The sequence below is a fragment of the Lonchura striata genome, chromosome Z (genome assembly GCF_050655825.1).
Source record: "Lonchura striata isolate lonStrDom1 chromosome Z, ASM5065582v1, whole genome shotgun sequence".
NCBI lineage: Eukaryota > Metazoa > Chordata > Aves > Passeriformes > Estrildidae > Lonchura > Lonchura striata.
This window is the reverse complement of record NC_140740.1, coordinates 1,605,516-1,629,224: the sequence shown is the minus strand read 5'-3', so window position 1 is coordinate 1,629,224 and position 23,709 is coordinate 1,605,516. Positions and strand designations below refer to the sequence as shown.

Sequence of the window (23,709 nt, the reverse complement as noted above, 5' to 3'; positions counted from 1 at the left end):
ACACTTTACTCATCACAGAAATGGCTCAGTGTGGCAAAGAATCTCAGAATTTAATTTAATCTTTGCAGTAATTTTAGTGAAGGGAAAACATCGATGTTCAGGTCTGTTTTATTTTTAGTTGCCAGCCAATCAGCCCAAAGGGAGAATTTTCTGAAATCTACAGCAGTAGAACTAAAGGTTTCTTAGGAACCAGAAAATGCTGGTTTTGTGGTTTCCTTTGGCTTTGGTTTTTGCTTTGTGCTTGTTTGATTTTTAAGCACTCATATTGTTTTATTAGGATAATAATATAATATTAAGTCACTAATAGGGCTATCTTATTTACTACAGAATAATAAAACTCTAGTAGTGTGATCAACTTAAAGAACACCTGGTTGTGATAGTGCTGTTTAGCATAATCAATAAGAAGAAAAAACCCACCAACCAATTCAGAAAAACAACCTAAAAAGCAAACAAACAACCCAACAAACAAACAAACAACAGCAAAAAAAAACCACCGAAGAACCAACAACCAGTGAATAATGCATATACTGAGGTGATAAAAAAGGCAAAACTCAATAAACAAATATTTGAGTCAAGAACAAGCTGGAAAAGAAGATACACAGCAGCAAATGCAAGCTGAAGATGGAAGGGTAATTTTTCCTTTAAAGCACAAAATGTCTCAGTGCCACATGTCAACCATCAGTTGTCAGCATTAAAATAAAAAAAAAATCACTATTCTAAAATTATGGGCAAAAAAAGATCTAAAGGGATGTGTCTGTCAAGAACCCATTTTGGAGGGCAGGTTCTGGTTCTGGTAACCTGGGAAAGCCCTGCCCAGCTCTGATGGAATAGCCGACTGCAAGATATTACTACACAGAGCCCTGCACACAGTGAGAGCAGTAAGAAGTTTAATTTTACATTTTTTCTGATTTTATATCAATATTTTACTGTCAGATGGACAGTGCTTGGCGAGACAATGGCATGTCCAGAGCTAAACAGGCCTGACATGTTCATGTAGGTTTTTTTTTTTGACAAGGATCAAACAAGTACTTGCATGGTCTGAGCTGTCCTCAGGCAAGCAGTTATCTGCACTTTGCTAAATATAACTTCACTGAGGTTCTCAGCAGCCTCATGCTGCATGCTCAGCCACAGACCTGCAAAAACCTGGCCCCAAATAACATTTAAAACTGTCCCTGCCTGAGGAAACAGGAGAGACCCACCACCATTTCTGAAACTACAAAACTCATCACTAAACTTGCTTCCCACCAGAGCAACATGAGGGTTTCCTTAGGGATGTGCAAGGAAAATGCTCCTTTGAGCAAATCCCACCTTTTGTGCACATAAAACACAGGGAAATACAGGAGGAAACCTTTGAAAATAACTCATTCCATGCTCCAGGACAGCTGTTTTAAACACACGAGATGTGATTACTTATGCTGAGATGTGAGCTGGAGGAACTGCAATGACACTGGCAGTGTGAAACAGCCCAGGCTGGGAAGCAGAATTGTGTTAGTGACTATACCAGCCCACACAAACAGGAGCCAGAGATGAACCAGAGCAGCAGCACAGCGCACTGGAATAGGCTCTTTGCTGCCAAAACCCCAAAGTATAGCAACTCCTCAAAAAAAAAAAAAAAGATGGGAGATATCCCTATGCTGCGCCTGACTTGCAGAATTAAGAACATTATTTCATGTTTTGCAAGACCAGTGTCCTGCAGCCAGTAGCCAACACCACTCAGACCAACCTCAGAGCTCACTGGATTTTTTTGGCTTGTTGACATTTAAACAATCATTAAAATAAATAACAGTTAAGTAAGGATGCTTAACAATGCTAAATAATTTCTTTCCCCTTACACTGAGCCATTGGAAAGTGGTGATGGTAATCACAGCAAATGTTGCTTGAAAATAGTACCAAGGAACAAAAGAAAATACGTAATTGCTATGCAAATTTCTGTTAAAAATTAATTATGCCAGAGCACACTGAAACTTGCAAAAGAAGCATGTTTATTGTCTCTACATTTTGCTTTTATCTACTGGAGTGTAGCAATTCAAATATGCTGGAAATTAAAACAAAAATGATGCCATGCTAACTGAACATGGGGATGAAATTTCCAAGAAGCAAAAGAGATCTGATAATAATTTCATCACCTTTATGTGTTGAAATCTACCTGAAACACAGCCTTCCATAGCAGATGCAGGAGCTTCCATTGTTAAGCCTTTAAAAATACATTGGAAATACTTGGGTCTTTAAAATCCAGAAGTTTAACTTTAAAAATAAGTGTGATTTGTCCACTATGTGCCCAACCCAACTTCCAGCAACTTGGGGTTTTTCAGAGATACTGAGTGGAATAACCCAAAATACAAAATTCCTGCACCAAGAACTACAGATCAGCTACTTCCAAAACACATGGAACGGAGAAGGGTGTTAAAAATGTAACAGAAACTGCACAAAGGTGCAAAATGGACATTGTCTCGCCAAGTTTTCACACTCTTACCAGTAAGGTAGTATCTCACACATCTGAGCACTTATATTTCGAAGATCATAAGGGAACAAGACAAAGAATAGCAAATTAATCTATTTCAAGTCTCTCTAAATAAATTTGAGCAGAATCTTATGAGATAGGAGGAATTTTATCAGATATTTCAAGAACCAACATTTGTGTGCATGGAATTATCTCCTGTGTGCAGAATTAAGTAGCTACAGCTCACATCAATCAGGATTTCTCTTTCTTAAACCTCAAGTTAGAGGCAGCTTACCACAAAAGATCACAGTCATGACCACCTGTGTCATATCTGAATGACACTCAGAGAAACCCTTCCAGAAAAGAAGATGTACCACCAAGTGAATAAACACTCTGTGGCTCTAGAGATTAGAGTATAAGAAACAGGTCCAGGAAATCAGGCTTCTGTTTTCATTGAAATAAAGTCTAAGGAATTAACTTATATCTTACCTTCATACAAATTTCATAGATTAGTAATTTAGAGGAGTATTCTACAACCTTAATTAACTGATATTTTACTTTCATATAAATTACACAGATTAGTAATTTAGGCTAGCAGTCTATACAAATAATAGAACTGCAGCTAAAACTGGGCAATTGCAAAACTGCTTTTAGGGACATTATTCTCTTCCCCCCACACATTGTGAGGCAGATCTCATCAATGGAGAACAAAACACTTTTGTCATACCACTCCCAAGAGGAAAGACAGCTCTCTGCAGAACTGCAAGATAATTCACGTCAAAATGAGGAGGAATCCTAACTACTATGAAAACAAATACTGTATTTCAAAACCCACTGGGAGGAGCCCATTGTGCAAGAGGTCAGGATATTTAGTGCTCCTCTACTTCAGTTCATTAATTGTAGCTAAAGACAGATTTATTTATAAATATAAGTTCTCTATCATATAATGATTATTGCCTCTCTTCTCTAAACCAGTAGCATCAGTCTCACATACAAGCCTCCTCTTCCTTTCCACTGGTTCTCAAGTTAAAAAATAGCAACTGAAAAGCAAAATCCAAACAGGATGACTCCTCTCACTTTTCTCCTTGATAAATTGGGAGCAACACTTAAATATAACATTATATTTAAATAAGCTGTAAGTAAAACAAACAATAACACAAATCAACTGTGATGGCTGCCTTGTCCAGAAAGCAGACACTTCCTGGCAGAAAAGTTGGGAAGTTGCCGCGTTGGAGGAGTTGATGAAACAATCCCTCCCATCATGAGAACTTCAACTTAGTGAAAAAGAAAACACTTCTCGGTTCAGGGGAAGCCTTTCTACCTCTGTAATTCTAAACTGGGTTGATAGTATTTCAGACAAAGGACACTTGGATGTGGTGATGCCTGAAGAGCTGGAAGGTGGAATCTCACCGGGTAATCAGCAGCAGTTCACGCTGTTCTGAACAGACAGGGCTCCTTCCAGGCACCCTTCAGGGTGAAATCAGATGCTGGACAGATTGTGGAGGTCTGGAGAGCTCAGCACAAGAAAAACAAGGAGCTGCTGGAGCAGATCCAGAAGAAGCCATGGAGTTGCTCCAGGATTGGAGCTCCTCTGCTCTGGAGCCAGGCTGGGAGAGCTGGGGATGTTCACAGGGGAAGGGAAGGCTCCAGAGTGAGCTCAAAGCCCTTGCAGGGCCTAAAAGGGTTGCAGGAGAGCTGGAAAGGGACTGGGGACAGGGGATGGAGGGACAGGAGCCAGGGAATGGCTCCAGTGCCCCAGGGCAGGGCTGGGTGGGACACTGGGAATGAGGAATTGTTCCCTGGCAGGGTGGGCAGGGCTGGGATGGGATTCCCAGAGCAGCCGGGGCTGCCCCTGGATCCCTGGCAGTGCCCAAGGCCAGGCTGGACACTGGGGCTGGAGCAGCTGGGACAGTGGGAGGGGTCCCTGCCATGGCTGGGGTGGCACTTTAGGGTGAGCTTTAGGGTCTCTTCCAGCCAAAACCATTCCACAGTTTCATGACTTTAAAGTGACTCAATCAAGTAAAGATAAAAAAAGAAGTAATACAAAAAGCTCAGAGCAATTTAATCCCCCAGACTGAAACATTAGCATATTTTGGCCCTACTCAACTTCTAAGAATGCAATTTCTAGTGTTAATATTTTCAGCCATGGCAACACCGTGATTTCAGAAAAGGTATTTTACAACTTTTGTAACACTATGTGCTAATTATTCCATTATCACAACAAGGTTCTCTGCCACTCTCTCGTCTTGTAGAATGCTGAGGCAACAAACACTCCCCAAAACCAACAAGAATGAACTCAAACGAAACAAAAAAAAAAAAAAAACAACAAAAACACAAACAAAAACAAAAAACCCACCAAAAAGCCTATTAGAAACAAACAGTATAAACCAGCCCAACGAACAAAAAAACCCAAATAAACAATTAATGCAAGTTTGTTTACCATTAATCATCTTCCAGGGCATAATGGGTTTAGAGTTCCATTTCCACAGCATCAACCAGTTTGTAGTTTTTACAGAATCAGCCCCCTTTCAGAAAAAATGCATGTTTACAAAGACTTACAATAATATGCCAGCCATGGAAGAGTTTTTGATGTCAAGGACTCCATTATATGTTTGGGTGGAAGTTCAACAACAGCTGCTCCAGATTTAATGAAGGTAGTACTCAAGGGACCGACATTTCCTGGATTTATTTATGGGAGCTTACAGAAAATGTTCAATATGTACCAAAATATACATTGTTCAGAGACTTTCATGCTTGAGAGTGAAACTCTCAATGTTTGATTCATAATGGCTATTTCACAAGGGCTTACAGGAAATAAAACTGTTTATTTTAATTGCATACAGCAAAAATGTTAGAAAAGAAAGATTTATGTTCTCTAGTGACAGTGAATGTTTTGGGTTAATTTGTCATGGTTACCATGGACAGAAAATAAAGGAATACTATTCAAGCACTACTCCAATTCAAGCACTACTCCAATTCATAGACAACTTAAAGTATCAGCAAATACTCAAGTTCTGTGAGCTCTCTTTTTAATCATTCATGTAAGCTTATAGCACCTTTTAAATACAGCATAACTACCTGTGCAAACCCATCATTTTACCTTTATTTTTCTTTCCCACTAACAGAGCTGTTTTTTCATATTTCCTGTTAATGGAAAATAAAACATAAACCTGTAAATTAAAAAAAAAAAAAATAACAGCAATTACACAATACTCAAAAGACTAGATAGTAGTGATCTTTATTTATGTCAAGGTGGTTTTCCACTCCAGCTCAGGGTTTCTAGTCTTGTTTGACTGTAACATGACAATTTCTTTAAAACAAACAAAAAAGTGTTTTCCCTTTTCACTTGCATATTGTCCAACAAAAAAGACTACGAAGAAACAGATGAAAAACTATGCATTTGCCTACGTTTATTGAAAGGTTGGGGAAATTAGTAGTATGAGCAGAATTTTGATAAAGATGAACACTGGAAATTGGAAATGTGTCCTCTGAAAACAGAAATCAAAATGCAAATTTAAAAAATATTCTACATTTTACCTTTTCTTTTCTTTGAGTATACCAATGTCTACATTGGCCAATGCTTTGAAAAGCGGAACCACTGCCTACGGGTTCATACCTAGTCTGTGGAATTTTTAGCTTTTCACTGTTTTGTCTTTGTTTTCCTGAATTTGTGACCAGACAATGTTCTGGTCACACGCTGCCAGTTGTTATTGTGTTTTCTTACACTGTTTCAGCTATTAGAGTGTTAGCTGATAAGATGAGTGAGCAGAAATTAATGTCAGACTGAGCAGAAATTAATGTCAGAGTATTACAAATGCATTTTGCCTGTTGAAATACTTCAGTTTCAGCATCATCACACCTATGCCAAAACCTTTTCCTCTTGTATTTTGAGCTGCCAACTCTGTCTTCAGCAAAAAGAAAACAGAAAACAGCAAATGACAAATTTCAGCACTATTTCAATGGGTTCAATTTTCTTGTAACAGATAAAACTCTCATCCTTCAGCTATTTCTTAGGCCTCACAAAGCATTACAAAACTCAAATACCGTTCTGCAAGTGTGAGCTTCATTGTGCCTTTATGCTACAAATCACTGTGAACTGAGATACAAAAATTAGGAGTTTGCCTTCCGTTTTTCTTTCCACTATTCCACTATTTTTCTCCTTTCCTTCAAAACTCAACCCCTTTTGCCACAGACTCCATTAAATTTTCACATTTGTTTATCAGTATAGATGAATATGTCAAAAGTTGAGAGTAGTTCTTTTAACTTAGATTGCTTGTTTGAAGTATTGTTCAAATTGAAGCAACTTCACTAGTTTTTCATAAAAATTAACAGAGAAATAGAATTTAATTGAAAACCAAGTATAGTTCTCAACCTCTGTTTTTTCTTTTCTAACACCTGCATTTAAAAAGTGACAATACACAAGAACAATTGTATTTCAACCCGAATAACCTGAAGCTAAACAGATTTTTGCAGAATACAGCTGAGTGACAAATAATTTATTTACACCATTTCCTTTCCAGAGCTATAGAAATCAAGATTATTTAACTTAAAAGTTAAATCTCCTGAGTGCAGATGGCCCACGATTCACACGCCTTCAAATTTTCCTCCAATTCCAGAAATTTGGATTAGACAATCTCACTTTCAGCCACTGCTGAAAAGGGATATTAACAAAGCACAGCATCCACTTCTTCTTGCTTTTGGCTAATGAGCACTTCTCCAGCTTTTACTCACATTCTCCACAGGTTGGACTCCGAAGTTCTCATCCTCTTTTCTTAAGGATTTGTCATTAAGATTTGTCCTTTCTAATTTAAACATTTCAAACTGTTGCCATTCAGAAAGAAATGTAAAGGAAGGGGTCAGTAATGGCACTAGGAGAACAAACATTTGTTTGCTTTTGTCAAGTTAAACTCCAACTCTAATTATCAATGCAAAAAAACCATAAGATTGTCATTGTCCCAAAATCATAATATAGGTTTAAAATATATTAACTTTCTTTTTTCTACATGTTTTTTGGTATTTTTGAGCTTTTAAACCATGCATTTTAAGCTTTGCCCCTAACGTTCACAATGGGCCTGCCAAAACTTGAGTGAAAGCTAAAATTCTTACTTAGCTATGCAACTGTAGTAGGAAGACTTCAAATAAATTATAATTTTTTAAAAAAACCCAATAAAATGCATCCATTTTGCCTTCAAATATTATATACTACAGTTTAGTTTGGATGTTTCCCATATCAGTACTTCTTTTTCTTTAAGACATGACCTAAAGGGATCTAGATGCCACTAATATATAGAGAAACTCCATGCAAAGAATGTGAAGTATAATTAAAATTATATTTGATCACAAATACAGGGAGTAGGCTATACCTTAAGGAAGTGGAGCCTTACAATTAGCATTATTTTTCAGTTTTCTCCTTCTCTGTACCATTTAATTCCAGAGCAATTTTCCCCACCAAGAATCATATGCTAGCCCACTAAAGCTAAAGTCATCCCCTCAGTCCTTAGAACAGCCTGAAACCTATTTTTCATGTACAATAATCCAGTTACCAACATCAGAAAGATCATCCTAAGTCTATTAATTGCCTTTCCATCACAATATGGTGGCAGTGAGAAGCTTTAATCCAATTTGTAAATAACATCAGCAAAAAAAAAATTAATTCATTTTTCTTCAATATTACTGCTCAGATTGCATTATTCTCTGCATTTAGCAGGGCTCAACGAAAAGTGAGAGCTATTAACAGCTTTCTTTTTAGTAGCAATTAGCTAATTAATGGCCTTTTATGGGGCTGGCTCCTGTCACCACCCGCTCCAGCTCTGACTCAGGTCACCAGGCAGCGCCAGTGAATCATTGGATTTGTAAAAGTGGAACTTTTATGATGCAGCTGAGACCTTCCCCTCAGCTTTTTCTGCCCCTCCCAGACAGGCAGAATCACTCTTCTCAGAAATTATCTCCTGCCCAGTAGAGTTGTGGAAGAGGCCTCAGCAAGTCCAGACTTGTAATTATTCAGAGTTTTATCTTGTCTTTCCATTTGCCTAGAGCTATTGAGATTGCGCTCCTTGCAGGGCTGACCTGGAAAACAACTGTTAACCTAAAAAACCTAAAAAAACCCGTCAGCTTTTCAATCTCAACCAGCACACCTGAAGTGAGCTCAGGGGCTGTGCACTTCTGTTAGCAAGCCATATGCAACCATCACTTTGATGTTTCTCCTTACCAAAATGGTGCTCCCGTGTGTGGGGTTTTTTTTGGTTGCTGTTTCAAAATTGATGTAATTACACAAAGCTTCCATTGTTCACCCAAAACTAGCAATTTCTCTATATTGGACCTGTTATTTACAGCAGTCAGGTTTCAGGAGTTACACCCCATTTCAGCCCCACTGAGGCTCAGAGCACAGTCCTCTCTCTGTGGTTCTCCCGTCGAGCCAAAAGAGAAATAAAATGTAAGTTTATATGAGCCTTAGTACCAGAGTCAAAAGAAACTTCTTTCAAGGGAAGACTGGAACTTTTATTCACTCAGTCTGCCAACCTGAAACTGAAACAGCTGGAGGGCAAGGCCTTAAAACAATTCCGATCTGGACCAACCACATCAATATTTTTAATATTTAAATCATTTGTCTTCCCACAGATCATAAGATTGCGCACTTGTCATACAATTCAGGAGAGAGAAAACAGTCTGGGTACAGACCCGAGACTCCTTTTTAATTAATTCAGAGATTCAATTAACTCCTAAATTAACTGCATGTTTACAGCAAGGGGCTCGAGAGGGCTACAACTGGGACTTTATTTGGGTCAAGGAATATCCTGAGTTTGATTCTCCTGATGGGTGCCTTCCAAGTGCAGTCCTGGCCCTGCACAGGACAGCCCCAACAATCCCACCCTGTGCCTGGGAGTGCTGAGGAAACACCACATCTGACACCTACAGCACAGGGCTGTCACAGGTGTTGCTGTGTTTTTATTCACAAATAAATAAAGTTGATGCAGGTACGACCCAAGGAGCACTCGACCTTTTTCTCTTCCATCACCCACATCAGCAGGAACTGACCCACAGAAGGTTAATAAATATAGCCTGGATATCACCAATTTGTAACCAATTTTGAAAGTTATATTTAACCTTTTAATCAACTTACCTGGCCTTTTCTGAAGGAACAAAAAGAGAAGTGAAGTGAATACACACGTTCACTTCTCTTTTTAAGTAGTGAACGTGATTTTTACTTTATAAAATAAGGTGCCAACAAAATAATCATGGAATAATATTGATCTAATAGTCTCGATTCCATGATAAAATTCAACAAGTTACAAACTTAAGTGTACTCATCTATGTAATATCTTCCTTAGTAACTAATGGATTGTCTGTGATACAAATATTTTTGCTTTTCAGATTCAGAAGAGGACATAGATCAGTCTCAGCTGTCTAAAGATTTTCTAGAAGACTTAAAAATACCATGGAAATTATTTTAAAGATTGGCACAGAGTATTTCCAAGTCTGCATTAGACCACTACAGTAAGTGCAACCCACCAATGCGAGTTCTGAAAGACGCTTCCAAAAAACAAATAAGATACAATAAAAGAGATGGCCTGCAACCAGGGCTGAACAGAAGCCCTTCATAACTCAGGAACTTGGTGAAAAGAGCAGTGCTGCAAGCTTTTCCAGCATATTGTCCAGTGGGTGAGTAACCAGCAGGAACCACCCTGTCCTGGGCCGGCACTGCCTCCCTGCCTGCCAGCTCAGGCTTCACAGCAGCTCCAAAATCCACTCCTAAGGTACATAAGCAGGGAATAAAGACTGAGCTTAACTCCTTTTGTTTGCTTGTTTGTGAACCTGGAGTGATGTCTGGAGGGGAAAAAAAAAAGAACAAAAATGTTCGGTTTCTAAGACCATCAGAGCCAACCTCATGCTGTGTTTTTCTTTAATTATGCAATCATCCTAAATATTCACACAATATTTCTTAGATTTATTGAAATATAAACTTGTAGGGATAAAAAGTAGGCTGAGAAACATCAGACAAGTTACAGAGATACTCAGTGTTGCTACAACTTGGTGATCACACACTACAGAAGATAATCTTGTTACATGAACTAACTGCTCACTCACTGTGAATTTAAGGGAGATTGTGTCTTTTTTCACTAGTTTATTGTCTGGTTTCCACAGCAATACACAGCCTGTTTGTTTTGAACATGACATGGAGAGCACATTTGTTCAAAGCACTATTTTCTCAGCTTTATACTGTACGTGCACTGATGGTCTCGGGCCAAAGGAGACGCTGGACTCCGAATGCACAAAACCCGAAAGGATCCAAAATGAACTTTGGCCAATCCCAGTTTTAGAGCACCAAAATGTCAAGCTACAGCTGTTCTGCCTTAATGAAGACATGCACTGCCCAGCCTAACCCAGTCCTTCTCCCCATCTCCCCCCATGTCAGTTTATCTCACCAAATATATATATCTTACCCACAAGTATCCTGCTTTGTGTCCTTCTTCTCTCACCTCCATCTCCAGCCTCCACACAGGCACAAACCACAAAAAAACCACGTCTCACACGATTTTACAACCCCACAACTACTCTTATTCATTCACAGAACTGTCACCACCAAGAGTTTACAGGGAGAAAACAGTAATTTGCTTTTCCCAATCTCAAAAAGCGCAAAATTCAAGCACCAAGACATTAAACATACCAATTTCACTTCCAGTGTCTAAGTTTTGACCTCTGTTCAAGTCTGTCCAATATGGAAAATTGCTGGCAAAAGCTACAAGCCCAAACTCCCCTCAAACCCTTTCAAAAGAGTTCCTCTGAAGAAACTTTAATATATTTCTCCAATTTCAAACAACTTTCTGCTAAATTTTAAGGTTCTAAAGTTGCTTACTTGTTTTGGTTTGAAGAGATCACATCTTTCAACTCACTTTTTTTACAAAAATCAAGAAACCAGCTGGTTTCCTCATGATAACCATTTCCACCACTTGGAAAATGCACTCAGACACTTTTTTTGCCGTCCATCTCAAAGTGACACCTCATTTCTTCACTCTGCAGATGATAAGCCTAAAAACAAATATATGAGTCAAGAGCCACACCACTGCCCTGGCACTTTTGAAAGTCTTTGGTTTCTGATACAACTTTCATTCCTGGATTTTATTCTGCCTTACCTAATTCACCAAAAAGGGGGAATGAAATGCAGAACTCACATGGCAGATTCTCATTTCAAAGCAAAGCAAGGATCAAGATAAAGAGTAACACAAGATAGGGAAAACTAATGTGGGAATTCACTGACATTTTATTCTCTGAACACATGAAAACACATGAAAACACAGCAGTGGATACATCAAGGAGACAACCTGCAGGGATGAAATCCTCTGATTTTATGGAAACTTTCTATCTACAGTAGACATGAAACATGTACCACATATATTTTAGGCTTGAACAACAGTAAGAACCACATCCATTACTTATTTCATTGAGTCTCAAATCCTCAGACATTTCAATAGAAATAATTAAATCCAGCTTTCATGTAGAATATAGAAACTTCTGCAGCATTACCTCAAAAAATCTACTGTGACATTCCTCATCCACAGATTTCCTTACCCATCCTCTTTTTTTTTTTTTCTTTTCCCACTTTTAGGTCAGTCTAAGTGATCCTGCCATTCTCTTCTTTGGACATGAGTAACCATAGGAATGTTAAGCCTTGATCCCGTCTTGCAGAGGGATTTTTTTGTAAAGGAAATTTACCAGCCAGAATTACATTTTCATTCTGTAATCCCTTTAGTATTTTAGCAGACTTGCCTATTACTTTAATTCCAGACTGACTACAGCACAGGCAGCTTCAGATTTCAACACCAACAAGTGGGATAGGATACCCACTGCATGCTGACAGAACAGTAGCACATTTTCAAGTCTTCCATAACTTCCCATGGATTTAGCATTAAAACCAGACTTGAGCAAGCCAGAAATCAGTTCAGCCAATTCTTTTTGCTCTCTTGGACACCATTTATTTGAGGAGAATGGTAATTTAAATGTTTTCATCTATGTAATATCTTCCCTAGTAACTAATGGATTGTCTTTGTGACACACAAATATTTTTGCTTCTCAGATTCAGAGAAGTACTAATGGAACATCTTGGTCTGCTCTGAAGTGATGGCAATTTTTTCAGCATTATTCAGAAACCCAATAAGCCTTAGAAGAATATAAGCCTAGCACAATTCACAGAATATTTTTCAAAAAGAAATAATTTCTTCTCTTCTACCAGTTGCAGGTTTTTTTCATTATATTTTTTAATCTTTTATAAACTCACTTTTTCTACCTAGCTTTTTGTACTTTGACACTCCCACTTAAGCAGGAAAAGCCTCATTTAAATGTGCTTTCTTAAGCAAGAAACAGTGAGACTTTTGATCCTTTAAATGCTTTAAATCTTACTGATATAGATCTATGTACTTGATTCAACCATCTGTTTGGTCTTTATTACCTTTTCTAAAGGCAAGGCAGCATAAAGCAAATTAATCAAACAAGAATCAATCAATCCCCATTTATATCTGTGTATAGGAAATCCACCATAATCTGCATAGAGAACACACAGCTAAAGAAACTAAATCAAAGATATTGAAAAAATATTTAAAAAATTTTAAAAACCCCCAAAAACCAACCAAACCCCAAACCTACATTCCCATTATTAACTCGCAGCATTATTAATCCCATCTCGTCTTTCTGTAATATTTTAATACCTCACTTCAGGGCAGCCATGAAGAATTTTCATAACTTCCACAGTGATGGGAAGACAGATATGAGGTTAGCTCTGAACTCCAAAAACTCCCATGCAGCAGCCCTGGCTGCTGCCAAAAGACCACAGATGGATGCCATATGAGCAGCTGAGACCGTGATGCTGAAGGGGAGCCATGGAAATTCTTTGCTTGTAACGTACTCGTGCAGTTCCAAGGTGTAACATGCACCAAACTCAGTGTTTTAGCAGTTTTAACCTTCAACTTGATAATTTTATAGCTGCGCTCAGCAAGAAGCTTCAGGAAAGGGACTCAAGAAAAGCAACGTGACAGAAAATTGAAGTGAAAACATTGCAACAAAGATTAAATGTTACAAACAGACCATGAGAGACAGAATCAGTTTCTAGATTTTTTAGCTGATTTTTTGTGCTAACAATATTTAGTACAAAAATGTAATTATGTTTTTCTTTACAAATCCAGACACTGATTTTATTACAGTGACTTTTTTTTTTTAAGGAAAGGAACAGGTTTTCACTCCTGTTCAGAATGAAGTCTCGAAGTTACAAGCTATCTGTGAATTAAGTCCTTTTGTCTTTTGATAATCAAGAACTGTCTGCAGAGAGAGCGCAGAAAAAGCTTCCCTAATACTCCTAAATTGGATATGACTAATCCAGGGGAGTGGGGTGGAAAAGGGGGATGGAAATCTGCCTGGGCTGAGTCACTGTGAAGGCACTGTAAAGAATAACTGCTGTACAAGTCCGAAGCTATTGAGACATAAATTGGCTGACCTAGTAGCCAGTTTTTAAGGCTTAGCACAAATATGAGAACTGAGCCCTCCCTTGACATCTCACACTTCCCCCTTTCAACAAATGAAATTTCTGAGTTTCACTGAGAAATAATTTTCAACTTACAAGGACGCCACATAGCTGAAATGATCAAAATGTAGAAGCTTCAAACTGAAAAGCTGCTGCTTCAGCTGTGTTTGATTGTTTGCTCCAACAGGATCCAGCTAATGGACTGAACAATAAATAGTATTTCTGAAACCCAAACTCACTTGTAATTGTGTTTGACAAATAAGTTAAAAGTTCCAGGTTCTTTTTCTTGGCTATCTGTTCTACTGCTGACTTAAGTGCTGCATATCACTCTCAGCAGTGTGAACTTCCTCATGAAACACTTGGAAAAGGTAAAACAACAAAAATGACAGGCTGAAATTCTTCAGAGAATACGGACACAAAGCCTCCCTAAGTATGAGAAGGCCAACAGGCAGATAGATCAGCTTTTAAAGTCACCACATAGAGAGGACTATGAAAAACTGATTTCAGGAAAAAACCCAGCATTTTCATAGTGCTAATCCCAGTGGAACTTTCAGTAAAAAGATATTTTATTTGGAAAGAAGTGTCCAAACTGAAATACCTACAACAGCACTACTATAAAACTGTCTATTGTCCATGCCACTGCCTGCAACTGCTCCCATCCCCGCCAATTACAAAGTGAACACAGTAAAATAAAAGAATCCTACGGCCTAAAATGCTCTGAAACAATAATTTGAAGGGTTTATCTACAGAATGTTTTAAAATTAGCTTCCATGCCCATGGGAAAGACCTGATGGAAACTCAAGATCACCTATCTTCCATAGGTGTCAAGTTGATAACGAATGGAAAATTTAGGACCTTCGAAACAGCTGGGCATCTACTACAACCAAAAGATAATCCTTGGAAAACAAACACTGAAGGAAACCAGATCCTATCTCTCAAACAACCCTCCTTAGCCCATGGCTATGAATACTCACTCTTCTTCACTGAGGAAAGCAGCTGGGACCTGTAACAGGATGAGTTCCCAATTAAATGCCCAACTTCAGGGCAAACCAGGAGTCCATTCAGACATCACTTGGGAAATCCTTAATTACTGAAAAAAAAAATATATATAAAGCCCTATGGGGCTCAAATGTCTTAGCTCCAACTTCAGGTTTTATTAGCACCTTCTTTTTCTAAAGTAAAAATGCATGTTCATTTCTCAAAAGGCATATTCCTTCAAAAAAGGCCACATTCATCAATGACAGGTTAAATGTACTTTCTCAAAACTTGCTCTAAGTTTCCAGTGGGGTTTCTGCAGAAATACCAGAACATTTCAGCTAGTAAGGTCATGGTGCAATCCAAGCTGTGTTAATGTAAGAGATGGGTTTAGTTCCTCAACCACAAAAAGTCTGTAGCTTGGGTGTTAGCAGCAGCCAATCTATGCTATTTGTCAGCAATAAGTTGGTTTTGAGTACTACCCAAAAGTTTTAAGAACTTTAAGAAATACAGTCTCCATCTTGTCACACTACTCAGAAAACAGTAATTACACAATACTCATTATTGATTCCAGCAAATATTACGCACTGACACCACATAAATGTTACCTCTGCACTATAAATTTATTTTCTGAATTCTAAGAAACACACACCAAAAAAAATGCTTTCCCACATTTTCCCCCTGCATTCCCCACAGCACATCCCAATGTTCAAAAACCAATTCCAGAATATTTTTTCCTTAGCTGCTCCTTTAGCTTTGCAGCAAAATACAGATTTCCTTCTCAAATCCCCTGATCTAAGCCTACAGAGAGGTCAGTATAGCCTGGAGAACCTGAGGTTGCCATCATATACCAATAAGTTGTAACATTTCATCTCTGTTTTTAAAAAGAGTGTCTATGATAAAGACCACTCTCCCCTGATTGCCATTTTCTCCTCAAAGGCACTAAAACAAGACAGAGTGGATTTTTGTCACCCACCAGACTACTGAAGCATTAACAGCTTTATGGAGAAACCCACATGAATTTTTCAACAAATATGACTACATTTCTTTTACCATATGGAAATATATTTCTTTCCAATGTCATGGTCTGGATCAGGTTTAACGTTGCAGCTGAAAGGAAAACACTCCTGTGTCATGGAATTGATGTTATTTTCCTAAACCATGTGACCTGACATGTAGGGACTTTAATTTCTTTTTTAATTAAAGTAGCTGCCATTTGTTGAATGACATCATTTTCCACGCTCAAGTACATAAAATACCCGGTTTTGTAACTGTCACTGAGCAAAACCTGCAGAGTCACTCACACACACCATGAAACACAAGAGTTTCTTCAGGTAAAAGTAACAGAGAACTAAAAATTAATTGACTAAAATCCAAGACTGGCAGATAACTGAGAAATGTTTCACTGCACTCAGTTTTGATGAATCAAAACCAAGGATGTCAGATGTGGCAAATTAAGCAAAAAGCAGTTTCAGAATTCTGCTGACCTCTGAATTAGCTGTGCAATCACACAGGGAGCCTTCACTTCCAAATGATGGTGTAATGAAATTTTAACCCACAGAAGACAGACACGTCACTGAATCAGTTTTAAGCTTCTCTTTTTCAATTAGGAAATCCTAACACTCCTGAAGGAGCAATATGATAAACTCTGAGTTTAGACAGATAGATTTCGTCCAAATCTAACTTAAAGCCTTAAAATTGTAATTAAAAAAAATTTAAAGATTAAATTTAAAATATAAAAATATTTCATAAGAAAAAAAAATTGGTTTGAGAAGGGAGAAAGGTCCAGGGTGGTTGTCTCACTAGTTCTATGGATACTGGGATTAACTAGCTCAGCTTTATGAAGCACTACAGCACTGTCAGAAAAGAGACATTTCCTCCTACCACACTACTGACTTTCACAGGAAAAAGAAACCACAAGCAAACCCACAACAAAACATTAAGCTGTCAAGAGAAGACAAGTTATTGTTAAAGCAAAACACCTTTAATAATTGCCATTAAAAATTTACAAGAAGTTAACAGAAGTTTTATTTAAGGTCCATATCAGCCCTAATTATTCTATTATTTTACAAGACATAGAAAAGATAAAATTGAGTGTATATTTATGAATATATATCATTATACACATATGGTTTGTATGTAAATCATTCAAATATCATGACCATCATCTCTGAACACACACATTCTCAGAACACTGCCTGGCACACTTCACCTCCTGGCTCTTACCAGGGGAATTAACACCAACTCAAACACATTTGCATTCTCTAAGAGCTCTTTTAGTACCAAGCAAAAAGAGCCAGCAAGAAGTTATGAGAGCTGTAACACAATGAAGAAATTGTTCAGAAAAACATGTGGAACAAAAAGTTCACGCTTTTGCAATACGAAGAAAGGAGCACAACAGATGTGAAATGCTTTAGTGGATGTTCCTGTTTAGACAGACCTGGAAAATGGGAGTCTCCTAACAAATAAAAGATAGCAGGCAATTCCTACAGGCTTAACAATTCCCCACGACGACTCTTGATTTGTTATTATTACCATGAAGCTCTTTAAACAACTTGGACTCTGAATAATATACACAGAAGTACGAGAGATTATGGACGAAGGTACTAATTTCTGAGAAGTGGCACCCTCTGGAAGCTTGTTACCCTGAGCTGACGTGGTGGGGCTAGGCAGAACGCACGTGTAACTCTAATTTTGGCATCCTGCTGATTATGTATACTGCTCCTGCTAGCCTCTCCACAACAGTGGTCTTGATTAAAGAGCATTGTTCAGGAAGGGGAGCACATGCATCTGCAGATGGCATAAACATGCTGCAGTGACTAAACAATGTTTGATGAGCACATGCAGCCCTGGCAGAGCCCCAGCTTGTGTTCTGCAAGCCCTGCCTGACAAACTTGAGATAAAACACAGCTCGACCATGAGGGGCAAAGGCAGCAGCTCCCCACTCCCAGGCTTAGAAACAGTTGGCAATAAAGGTGTGTAAATAGATGTCACACTCCTCAGTTTTAGGTATCAGCCTGTCCCACAGAAGTTAAACCCAAAATTTGGTGTCCTTCATTTTGTGTTTGGGTTTTTCAGTGGGACAGTGCTCATTTTCACTAGACCCAGATCCAAAAAAATACTACTCTTATTCTCTCCACATTTTATCTGCCCTGATTATTTCCCACAAATGATGACCTTCAGTGGTAGTGCATAAGGTCAGTCTTATCCTGTGTAAGTTTACAACCCGGCATTCAACTAATAGTTGTTTTAGAAAAACTGATTTTAAAAAGTTCTTGAGGACCACACTCAAAAAGGAAAAATTAAAGGACTGGTACATTCATCTTCTTTTCCTGAGAAAGAACGCCCTTTTTGCAGTCATGCTGGTTTTATCCCTATCACTGAAAAAGAAAATTGTTAAACTGTAATTATGTCAGGTAACTAATCCAGATAACAGCCTCCTTCTGTTACCACATGTCCACCTAAGGGCCCTATTAAAATCCCTGTCCCAAACATCCTTAGTGATTTACCCATGGCTTGCAAGGATTTTTGGGAACAAAACACCTTAGTTATGTATTATACTGGCTTTTCAAGCTAGCACACTCACATAAGAGCAGACTGATTATTTCTCTGACATCTTGAACAAGAGACTGTAAATCTAGTTATTTACAGCCAAGGAAAACATGGGGGTTTGCCCCTCCTCACAGCTAACCAAGCCTGTATGTGGTCTCAGAAACTTAACAGTTTTCTTGCATACAAATCAGTGCATATAGAACCAAAATAAATACTATATGTATTAATGCAGTTCTTATTTTAATTCCTCAAGTTTCAACTCATGTCCTAGGCAATGTCTCACTAGTTCTTAATGAGATGAAAGCTACATTCTCAATGTATTCCAGTCCACCAAGTCAGTAACACTAGCAAAACCAAAACTGCAGTGGTGAATGGCTGATTTAGAAAATCCCAGCAGGTCACAGGACTACAATTTTAACTCCTTTGTGAGCCCAGGAAGTAAAAGGTGACAGTGAATTCGTCTGTTTTCAATCATTAGCCAAAAAAAAAAAAAAAAAAAAAAACAGTGCTTGTAAAGGCTAGACAAGTTCACATTTTTTCTTAACTATGCATCTTCCCCAAATCAATTCAGACTTAGACTTCTCACGTAAATCAGAACTTGCTAATTAGTAGCTCAAGTTAGTCTCTAAAAGCTACATTAGATAAATCCTTTTCTTTTTTATTTCCCCCTTGGAGTTATTCAGCTGGGAAGAGAAGAATACAGACTCAGGATAAACTGAAAGAATAGTCATGTTTATTCCAACTAAATAGCAAAATTCATCCCTGATGTTCTTGGGATAGATTATCTATACAGAACAACAAATTCTCATTCCAGCTGGCATTGGATAGGTATGAAACACGATTGCAAGACGACAAGTTCAGTGTAAATTAATGGGAATAAATCTCCCATTGTTTTGCAAGATGTACAGCCATCAATTAAATGAGCAAAGAACCAGTGTAAAAAAAACCCGACTGCTTCCAAATCCCAATTTTTGGCACCTCTGTAGCCCCTAAGAGTATTGACAATGTTCTATTACAAATCTGTGTTATGCTAATAACCTACAGGTATTATTCGCACACTGAAAAGACAATGTGCTTTTAAAAACAGAACAAAAAACAGTACCTCAAACTCTTAAAAAAACCCAAAGCTTACGACTTCTCTGAGAAAAACAAACGCAGAAAGACTATGATTTGGGTTCCAAAAGTAAGAAAAAAACCAGCTACACTTTGTACCCAACAAAGCAGTTGACATCTAATTTTTAATGGAATGTCAGGCATTATTTGAACAGGTACCTGAGAGAAACAGGCAGAAAAGATAATGAAACAAAAAAATCTTCTATGGAAGAGCTTTTTCTTGGAATGACACTACTCAGAAACCTACTCTTGAAATTGTGTGATGTACCTGCCTTTCTGGGAAACATATTTCTGCAAGAGAACCACATTTTCCAGTGAGACTCAAATATTTCAGAACTTTGAACAAAAAAGATTCAATTCAAATTGAATCTTTTACTCACCAATACCAAATCCATGTGCAATCTGGCTTCAAATTTTAAAACTCAAAGACCCTTAGGCTTTGTCCTCATGATAAAAAACACTAATTCCACATGCTGAGATGCAACAGGCAGTAATTAGCATTCTGTCAAATCCTATGGGCAGACAAAACACCTTGCAGGGTTTTTAGGGAATCGGCAAACTTATGGTAGTGCTGTTCCACCAGAAAAAGAGCTGATCTTGCTCTGCTCACTGGACACAGAAATTAGGGACTTCACTGTTCAAAGAAAATTTTGGTTTTATGTGTGGACTGATTTCACAGTGGGAAACCAAAGATATGTGTATTTTAAATCACTGCAGCTTAAGAAAAGAAATCAAAAGGAAGTGTAACACTCTCCTCACTGCACATTCTGCAGCTTCTTTATTTCTTCATCCCATCACCCTCCAATATTTCCATATCTGTCACTTTTTTAAAAAATGCAGGACACCCTGAATTTGCCCTTTTGTTACATTTCGAGATCCTTTCTGTAACTGCAGCAGAAGTAATAGAGGTGCTGAAGTTGCTCTGAGGTTTTAGACATATCCATTCAATATTTTATACTGAAAAAGGTGCTATTTTAGTGAACAGAGTTAACAGGAGGTTGAGAGCTCTCCTGTGCCTTTGCAGGTAGAAAGATGAATGGTTCCTCTGGAGCTCTGAGAGGGTTTCTGAAGAGAAACCAGTGGTGAGATTCTCTGTGGTTTTCAAGCCCTGGCTGCTGCCTCATCTTCACAGAAATACAGGACTGGGGTCTTGCAGTGAGGGTTTAGAGCCCACACACAGTAATCTCTTTTCCAGAGCACCTACTGTCCCCTGTAATTTGTGTTTGGGAAACTAAAGCTTGCCAATATGCCGTGATTTAAAGATTTCTTCCTCCTAAAAGGAAAGCATTTGTACTCCGTTCTGCAAATGAAAGCAAGCCTTGATGTCCACACAGGGATTTGAAATGCTCAGCAGGTATTCCAAAAAGGGAAAATCTGAAAGAGTTGAGGAGGGGAGGGGAGACAGCACAATAACACCAAGAGAGAGAAAGAATAACTGACAATTTTTCTTGCACAGATCCAAATCTGTTATTTTATGCACACTTTATGTATACTTGAAATATGTTTAGACTCTCATTGTACTCAAGAAATATGAACATGCCCTTTATAGTGTAATTCACAGTAAGCCTTAAAGCAACTAAACTACCATTTTTGTCCAACTGGATAGGTCCAGTGAAATACACAGATCCTAACAGGCTGAGAAAAAAATGAAGATAATTTATTCATCACAGTGTTTGAGTCCTCCTTTTTCAACAATACCAGTTTTAAAGGCATAAATTACCAGTATTTAAAATTAATTTTTCCAGACTACTGCTTATCAGAAGCAGCAATCAAATACATAATCCAATGGCCAAGCAAGGAAAATAGCAGAGCTTAATTAATTCACCAAGACATCTGTCACACCTTTTATAGCTACACCTGGTAGGTGTATCGTATACCCACTAATGTGGTAGGGAATCATTCTTTCAAAAATTCTTTTTTTTTCCTGAAATTCTTTTCTGAAAGAATTTCAGAAATTCTTTCTTTTCAGACAGAAATATATTCTTTCTTTTCTTTTCAGAAAGAATTTTTTTATTTTCTTATCTCAAGGCTACAGAAGTGAGGCACTGCATTTCCAGTGTACCTGAAACACTTGAAGGCACACCCGAGGTGAGATGGGGAAACTCACGTGGCACTCAGAATTCCAAGATTACTTACAAGATAACACTTAATGTTGCTATTACACAGGGTGCATTAGAAGCCAGCTATTTCTAAAATGGGCTTCCAAGAAATCTGTTCAAGTGTCCACTCTCAGGTCTTGAAGTACATAGACATTAAGTGATATAAGTGATATGAGAGTCATTACCTTCACACTGACCTAAGGATTAATCATTTCATCTTCCTCTCTCCTCAGCTGGTGGAATTGCCTGGGAAACAACCTGAACTCTCAGTGACCTTTGCTAACCAAACAACACATCCTCAGTGGTTTGAAGCAAAGTAACTATTCAGACCTTGAACCAAGACAGTTTGGACAGCACAAAGAGCTCTACCCATTACATTTCTCTCATTTAGCATTTTGGTTAGCAAAAGCTTCTCCAGCTTTTCTTTTTTTTTTTTTAACTTTTAGTAAACTTATAATGAACTCACAGGCCTGACCAGGGAAAAGCAGCCACAGGAAATGGGGGAGACAAATAGCAGCATCTCTTCCATCCTAATTAGCAACAGTGCTGCATCTAAGGTTGAATTTGTTAAGCTCTTACCCTCCCTGTTTACAAACTTAAGCAAAAGGCAAGGAAAAAAAACCCCAGAGGCTGTCACATTACTGTAAAAAAAAAGAGACTGCTAGCACTCAAGTAATTGTTTATCAAAGGCTATTTAGTCTATTTAATTGCCAGCCCCGAAAAAAAAGAAAAAAAAAAAAAAGAAAGAGCTTGCCGGATTTCCATTATTTATTATATGTGGAGTGACTCGCTGAAGCACTTGGAAAGATTTACTTCCCAGTGGTCACCTACTTAGATCAAGCACTAAATCACTGCCTCTGTGGCTGGTGTTTGTTTAGGTGGCAGCAGTTGAGCTGGACCAGCCTCCCCGGCCCCTCGCCGGGGTCTCGGTGTGTGTGGCCCATCCAGGGCTGCAGCTGGATCCGCACACAATTCCCACTGTGCTCCACAGACTTTGTTATTCCAGGGTCCTTCCCGACACCCCAGGCACCCCAGACACGGCTCCCAGAGGCAGACACCTGTCCTGAGAGAGGTAAATCGCAAATGCGCCGGGATTTTCACCGAACGCGTCGGAATTCTCACAAAAACACATCGGGATTTTCACCAAACGCGTCAGGATTTTTAAAGGCACAACTTCTTAGGCTCAGCTGCACATCCTGCCAGAACCAGTGTTTCTAAAGCTCAGACGTCGTTATCTCTCCTGAACAACATTTCGAGATAAATAAGTACTAAAACCTTTATGGACATGCCTTAAGATAAATTATTTTCCTTATTCTGTTACTTCTAAGCATTACAGGCACTACAAAACAAACACGTCATACTGTGTGCCCTCTAAATCAGGCAGGAATTCTTCATGACTTGGGGAGGTTTTCCATCCATTCAAAACCAAAACCATCAGCACTCATCCATTATAAAAACCTTGGATACACATCATTATTGTACAGTAACGATTATAAAGACTTTTAAAATGATATGAAGATACAGGTTTGGTTTCATTCCACCCAAGCAGGGCAGGAGGAGGTGTAAGCACATCCTTTTACAGGTCATAGAAGGAACCTTCTTGTTCATCAGCTGAACAACAGGTGAATCAAACACCTTATTAAGTCATCAAATGTACTACACTGGCAGTGCAGATAATTAAAATGCATTTTTCATTGCAATCCCTTTCAATCTAGGGGCACAATGGGGCTGCCACCAATTCCTTCAGAAAACACCTGGGCAGTATAACAAATTTCCATATCAGAAAGCATTTCCCAGTAATATACCTATGTTTTCCTTTGCTTAACATCACCCCACCATTTCTATTTGCACTCCCACAGACCACCCAACACAGTTTTGGCACATAATTAGACTTTATGGAAGCAGAGCTTTAGCAAGATGCTGCAAAGAAGGTAAAACTCATTTCAAATACCATGGTTTGGTACAGCCTTGAAAACAATAAATCAGTATCTAGCCCAGAGGTTTTTCATCTCCATGTGGGA

At 38.4% G+C, this 23,709-nt stretch overlaps 1 protein-coding gene and 1 long non-coding RNA gene across 11 annotated transcripts in view; both read right to left on the bottom strand.

Moving 5' to 3' along the window:
- The window catches only part of XRCC4 (X-ray repair cross complementing 4), a 142,195-nt gene that overhangs the window by 98,328 nt on the left and 20,158 nt on the right, over nt 1-23,709 (bottom strand). The gene's annotated exons all lie outside the window — the stretch shown is intronic.
- Nucleotides 972-14,917, bottom strand: LOC146763566 (uncharacterized). Its single transcript, XR_014951438.1, has 2 exons — nt 8,649-14,917; nt 972-7,261 (listed from the first exon to the last, which is right to left on the bottom strand). It is a non-coding gene; the product is annotated as an uncharacterized LOC146763566 (long non-coding RNA).